General features: G+C 32.8%; 1 pseudogene; it reads right to left on the bottom strand.

Moving 5' to 3' along the window:
• Positions 1-7,169: 7,169 nt before the first annotated feature.
• LOC118612684 lies at positions 7,170-7,293 on the bottom strand (annotated as a pseudogene).
• Between the last annotated feature and the right edge of the window lie 225 nt (positions 7,294-7,518).

Genomic DNA, 7,518 nt, shown 5'->3' with positions numbered 1-7,518 from the left:
CCACATGCAATCCTTTGACAATGATGGTATTAAACCATAACTAAGTAAAATATTATTATAAGTCTTAGAGTTGAAATGGACTTTAAGTGCCACTTATTGAAATATGCTATCCCATGCACAATGAAACCTCATAGCACCCACTGGATGATGTGAAAAAAAATAAATAAGTAAACTGGAGATAAGGAGACCTGAATTCCAGGTCTTTCTCTACAATTTACTATGTGTTTTATCAGCTAGTTATATCTTTCATTCCAGTTACGAACACATCTTGGATTCTCCCTGAAAGGAGCTTTTGGGGTTCTGAGAGTTATTTGTTATTGAGGTTTTTTCAATGTCATATTTGTAAGGATATATTTCAGGCTAAAAATATAGGATGTGTGTGAACGTACACATGAGCTCATGGGATTTAAATATTCATTATCAACTTATCATTAAGTGGAAAGTGATCAACAGCCACCCCTCTGGATCTGCATACCCGTGGGTTCAGCATTCAGAGATTAAACCAATGTCAGTTTGAAAATATTTGAAAAAAAAAAAATTATGTTGTTGCTGATATGTACTGTGTAATTAGGGCTATGATGATTGGGTCTGTATTACACAGGTTCCAACCTTTTTCTTGTCAATATTCCCTAAGCAATAGAGTGCAACAATTGTTTGCCTAGCATTTACATTGTATTAGGTATGACAAGTATCTAGAGATAATTTCAAGTATACCGGAGGCTATGCATTGGTTATATGCAAATTCTCTGCCACTTTATATAAAACACTTGAGCATCTGAGGAGCATTTTGATATCTACAGGGGATCCTGGACAACTGTATAAGGGTTTACTATGTGTTTTATCAGCTAGTTATATCTTTCATTTCAGAAGGAGAAATGAAAAACTCTTTTCCTTCAATGGTTCAACTTCTGAAAACTCTGAGGAACAGCAAATTTCCACAAGCAACTATTTGGACAGTAACAATTTCACACCATAATTGTGACAACGATCACACTGCTTATTAGAATACTGCGAGCAGTTGGTGGATGATGTCAAGAGGTTCACACATATTTTGCTGTTTTTGAAAGAAGGGGTTCTTTCAGAAGCTGGAGATTAAATGATGTGTTTTATATATATATATCTTAGGGGAACTCGAGGTTGTTTTAAAGTCTGTGATGCCTAAATATCAAATGACTTTATCACCTCTCCAGGATTACAAAGATATTTTGGGAGATGTAATTTCTTTCTTTTCAACATCTATAAACAAACGGCCAAAACATTTTTATGGGATATTTGGCAGTGATTTACCACATGTCTTAGAAAAGACAGTCATCTCTAAATATTTCTTAGAAATTATTAGGTATATCACATAAGAAAGACGAAGTTTGAGCATATGTATTTTTAAAGAAATAATATTTTCTTAAAGTATGGCTTAATTGACATTTTATATGCTAAAATATGATCGAAATAAAAAAAAAATACCAAAAGTTTCAAGGCTGAGAAAAACCTGAACGTGGCATTAGTATTCTGAAAGTATTACAAAAACTGTAGAAAGAATAAATATAATATTGGACCCCAGAATTTTTATATTATTCAATTGTATGTACATTATGTATTTGTGTGTGTGTGTGTGTGTGTGTGTATGTGTGTGTGTACTCTTCATAGTGATATGAGAGTAGTCAGTTTTTTTCCTTTTTAATAACAAAACTTATCTCTTAAAACCAGTGAACGAAGTGAACACTCAAATGTAAGGAATTAACTATTACTGGCAGGGGAAATTTAAAAAATGGAAAAAAATAGAGACCACTCTTTAAAAAATAACAATTATTGTGAATAAGATGGCAAGGTGAGTAGAAAAATGTAAAATTCTTCCCATTCCTGCCGATAAGAGGCGTCTGCCATAAGTGAATGGGAGATGTAAGGAGAGATCGGTGTGCGACACGTGCAAAGGTGAAGTAAAACCTGGAGCAGGAGGATTTACAGAACATGAAAGACGTACATGGATACTATAAACTTTACGCGACACGAGGAAGAGAGATGAAAATTCTAGAAAATTCCAAAAATTAAATTTAGTACAACTATGGAATATCATTTTTCTGTGTGATCTTTCTTTAGTAAAAGGCGAAAGATTTATACAATCTGAAGAAAAACCAGAGAATTAGTGTGATCTTTCATTTAAAAAAGTTACGATTAATCTCTTCCAGATACAGCATGTCCAAGATGTATGTCTCCTATTAATTAATCTCCCTGTGGCTGAATCTAATTCTATGCAGAATTTGTTAAGGCTTACAGTTATTCAGAGGTGGTAAAGATGATGAGCTTTTAAGTAAACACTGAGCCAGAGATTACTATGTATTTACCATACCTGGGTCCTGTCTCTATTGTACACACAGCTGAAGTGCTGCTCCCCAACATTCTTGCACGTTGGTGAAGTCACATGATAAACTCAGCTATTGAAATGTCAGCAGAAGTAATATGTACCACTTCGAGGCTTAGCCAATAGAAGCCTACCAGAGACTCATGCCCTCTTTCTCTCCATCACTGGTTACCTGTAGGAGAGGGATATGTCACAGAGATGGCATAGCTCATGACAGAAGGAATGTGGCTCCCTGAAGAGCCTTTTGAACAGAGCATACCGGCATTAGACCAGCAGGGATGCTACTGGGTAGGCTTGGGTTATAAAAGTAGTTCGCCAGTCAGAGCCATGGGTAGGCCTGCTGATGCAGAACCCCAAAGAAGGCACGAGGTTCCGGTCTTTGGAATCTCTATTGCCAGGTGTAGGAAATTGCAATTAGCAACTTTTGAAAATATTTTCATTTGTGACTATGTCCTCTTTAGGTGACCAAGATGGAAAAATAAATATTGCATGCTGGCGTAAATGTTGTGGCCTCAAAGTGCCATCCCTCTGCAGTTTTAGAACAACTCTGTTGTCCAAAGAGTCCCCAACCCCATCACTTTTAGTAGGTGAAAAACTTATGAACTTTAATCTACTGTAATTTTTAAAAATTACAGCACAATGTGAGAATTATCACCTCTCTCCTTCTCCCCCCTCCCCACCAAACACACAGACACACACACACACACACACACACACACACACACACACAAATTGTTTGGAAAATTTTCTCATTCTTACAACTATAAAACATAGGAAATTACACTTTTGGAACCGAGTTGCCTAAGCTATAAAATTTATACTTGCGGCAGCTAAAAGTATACCACAAAAAAACAACCAACCAACCAAACAAATAAATAAATAAATATTTGAATGCATTGGATTTCTGTCATGTGAACAGACAGAAAGCACCATTAGTCCAGGCTCTTGAAAATGGGTAAACTCTAATCGAAATGCTGTATATATTAGTGATGTTTTAAATTACACATTTGTCATATCTCAATGAATTCTTTGCCCTTGAAGTTTAAAGTCGAAATGATATAGAAAGCAAGACAGCTTTAAAGCTGAGAAAAAGCCGATATGTATACAATAAATTCAACAGAGTTCTCATTAAAATTGAAGATGTTCTTTAAAAACTCACAATGACAAAGTCTTAAATCCTTAAGGACCACACAGTACATTTTCCTGAAGTTTCAAGACAAACAAAAAGAGAACTTGACTCTAGTGAAGAATATTAAAATAATATTGGGCCATCTGTGAGGTGACTTAGGAAGACCACTGCTCAGTGGTCACTCATTGACTCTCCAAATCAAGTTAGACTGTTGTAGCTCTTTGCAATTTATTATCGAAATATCTTTGATGTGCTGCTCACCCAACTGTGATTCTACTGCCGGATGCTGAAAGCTCTTATACTTTAATCATTATTGGAAAAGCGACACCACACAGCATAGGCAATCATTGTCATTTTTTTTTTCCCTTCGGAGACAAGTATCCTAATTACTCTTATTGAGAGTAAGCTTTTACACAGCTCTACATTATTTGTGAGATTAGCAGGCAACAATCAAAACACAGGAAGACCAGATGTTTCTCCAATTGACACTGTGGTTCTATTTTTGGAGTGAAAGAATTAAACTTATCCCATCGACAAGAAAATAGTTGTAAAAGAATTAACTAAGGAAAACTAAAATCTAATGATCAAGCAAAAAATGTTTAGTTGATGTCTGATGATAGGATACTTTACCTAAAATATCTTCCTGTGAGAAGTGACATCAAAAGTATCAGTGCAAATGCACGAACTATGATAAGTATTCTACTATTTGAGGAACTGATAGAAAAAAAAAAAATCCCCACTACTGTGTGTTTTTGACAGGACAAACAGACTCTATAGAAATTTGAGAAGACAGATTTATGAGATATCACAATTTTAACCAGCATACTCCAAGAAAACAGAGAGAATGATTCTACCCTAGTAGAACTGAGCTCCAAGAACCCTCACTGAGCCAAGCTTGGTCATACTAGAAGCTGTGTAAACAGGAGTGAACAAGATGTCTTGGAACCTTCAATCACACCAGTCAGCTTAGAATAATTTATTAATATTATCATTATTAATGGTCATTTAATTCTCATCCTTTATAATTTTCATATACAGTAGAGTAACAGTCTCTAATCTCAACTGAAAAACCCTGTCCATTCCAATTTTGTATCAGCGTTTTCATTTATAGATTTTCTTTGTTTGCTTTCTCAGTATTAATATGCATTCTATATAAATGCATAATAATAGTATACTATACTATAGGGCAGAGGCCAGATCTGTCCTGTTTAGTGTAGTAGTCCACAGGGCCTAGTAAAGTATCTAATACGTAAAAAGCAAGCAATAATATTTGATGAATAAGTGAATAAGAACAATAAAGATGAGCTAAGTGAACACAGTTAAGCAAATGTTAAGAAGTTCTAGAATTATAAATAAAAGGAGATAGTAGAATATATATCAGTAGGACGAACTTCTGTTTCCAAATAATGACAAAACAAAGTCACTAGTTATTCTATGTATTTTTAGTCACTTAACAATTTTCCCTAAAATCCATTATCTATATGTGATACCTTATTTTTATACATAAATTTTGCCCCTGTTCAGCAATATTCTCATCCCATACACAATTTACTTTCTTTTTCTCTATGACAACCCATTCTTCCATTAGCTCTATTAATAAAATATGCTTTGTTTTTTGTAGTTTTATTTACACATTATTTGAATATCATGAAAACATCAATTAATATAATTTTTCTCTGCTTCTCTTTTTCTCCACTCCACTTAAGAGAAACAAACAAAATGGTTTGGAATTAAAAAAAATATACATATGCTGTTATTTTTTCTTTCAAAAGGCAAAAAATTCTACTATCTACTCAAATCTACTGATAAAAGTTGTTTTCTTTACCTCCATTTGATTACAGATGAATATTTTTCATGTATAATAACATCATCCTCACACGCAGCACACAGTAATTATTCTGTGAGTCGTTTTTCGTTTTCTACCTGAATTCATTCATCATGCTAATTTTTCGTTTTGAGGAAAGTATATATATAGTAAAGCATTATGTTCAGTTTTAGATTATGGGACTGATTACTATTTTCTTTATTTGTAAATTATATATCCATAATATATTAGAGAAGGTTCTCATTTCTTCCCAATACTAAATATTTATTTCCCAAATTCCTTCTTTTATTATATTTTCCCTACTGACTGTGAGTCTGCAATGACTTCACATGTACATAAATCTGTTTGAGTAATATTCTCTGTTTTTTGTTTTTGTTTTTGTTTTTTTTTGTATTCTTAATATCAAATACACACACACACACACACACACACACACACACACACAGGTTTACAAGGCAATCTTAAAGGGAATGACTGAATTATAAAGGTTAAATACAAGTTAAAAAATGAAACATCTAAGAAGTATTCAGATAAAAACTAGCAATATTTGTTCAAAGTCAAATATATCTCAAATCATTATATGAACCATATCCTTCTAATTCATTAAATTTTGAAGGTATAGGAGACATATCAATTTTTATAGAAGCAATTTTCATATGTCTCTCTTTCTGAAAGAAAATTATATTACTATTACTTCATGACTAAATGCATGTTCTTGAAAGAAACTATATTTAAATTTAATTCATGTACATATTTGACTCCAGTCTTTATACCGTGTATGAAAGTATCAAGTATTTCTTAAATGGAGGATGGAGAAAGCTGCCTGGATTTTGTAATCTATTGCATAGCAGTAATGATTATACAACTTACTTTACTCTTTCCTGTTTTATCCTTATCCTGGAAAAGTGACAAAATGGTTTGTTTCAACAGTAGGACTCTTTTCAAAGACCACAAAAAAAAAGGCCATCTTCAACCTCGGAATTGAAACATCCTTTTCTCTTTTATTTAACAAAATTCTCTTTGGCAGAGTTTTAGGACAATCATGCTTATTTTTGAAACTTTAGATTTGAAACTCTTTTGAATATCAGTATGAAGAGATATTAAGAAGCCGAATAAAGAGGTTTATCGATATTATTCATTTTTTCAAAAAATCAGTTTTAGTTTCATTGATTTAACTATTTGTCCTGTTTTCAATTTTATTGATTTCTGCTCATTTTATTTTTCTTCTGTTTGTTTTATGTTTAATTTTTCTTCCTTTTATAGTTTCATAAAATGAAAGCTTATGTTATTGATTTTAGATATTTTTCCATTTACGATTATGTATTTAATGTAATAAATTTTCCTCTAAGCACTGCTTTAGCAATATCCCACGAATTTTGGTTTGGTTGCATTTTTGGTTTTACTTGGTTCAAATTTATTCTTTAATTTTTCTTGAGATATCTTTTTTGGTTTATATGTTATTTAGAAGTCTGAAGTTTAATTAAAAAATATTTGATACTTTCTCTGTTAGAGATTTATACTTTAATTTCATTATAATCTAAGAACATACTTCATGTAATTTCTATTATTTTAAAAATACTGTATGTATGTGTGTGTGTTCCAATATTCTGAACATGGTGTATCTTGGTGACTGTTCTATGTGAGCCTGTAAAAAACATCTGCTCTTTTTGCCAGGGTTATTTTTATTTTATCTTATCTTATCTTATCTTATCTTATCATTTCATTTCATTTCATTGTATTTTATTTTATCTTATTTTAAGTGAGGCAACTCTTGGCTGACCTCAGAGATTGCAAGGGCCTTGTCAGCTTGCAATCTCTTATTTATTTATTTATTCATTTGTTTGTTTGTTTGTTTGTTACGCCTACAGCATCTGGTCTTCGGAGGTGGTCTCCCATCCAAGTACTAACCAGGCCTAACCCTGCTTAGCTTAGCTTCCGAGATCAGATGGGACCAGGCTTGTTCAGGGTGGCGTGGCTGTAGACGCCAGGGGTAGTTTATAAATAACAATTAAAATAAGTTCATTGATAGTGCTGTTCAGGACATCTATAGTTTTAGTAATTATCTGCCTACTTGACATATTCATTCCTAACACAATTGCTTTGATGTAGCCAACTATAAAGTAGATTAACCTATTTCTTTTACCAATTTTATCACTCTTTTCCTTAATGTGTTTTGATGTTCTGTTGTTAGCGGTATACATATTTAGC

This window comes from Rousettus aegyptiacus, unplaced genomic scaffold (genome assembly GCF_014176215.1).
Source record: "Rousettus aegyptiacus isolate mRouAeg1 unplaced genomic scaffold, mRouAeg1.p scaffold_m13_p_16, whole genome shotgun sequence".
NCBI lineage: Eukaryota > Metazoa > Chordata > Mammalia > Chiroptera > Pteropodidae > Rousettus > Rousettus aegyptiacus.
The sequence above is the reverse complement of the archived record's forward strand: the minus strand, read 5'-3'. Positions and strand labels throughout refer to the sequence as shown.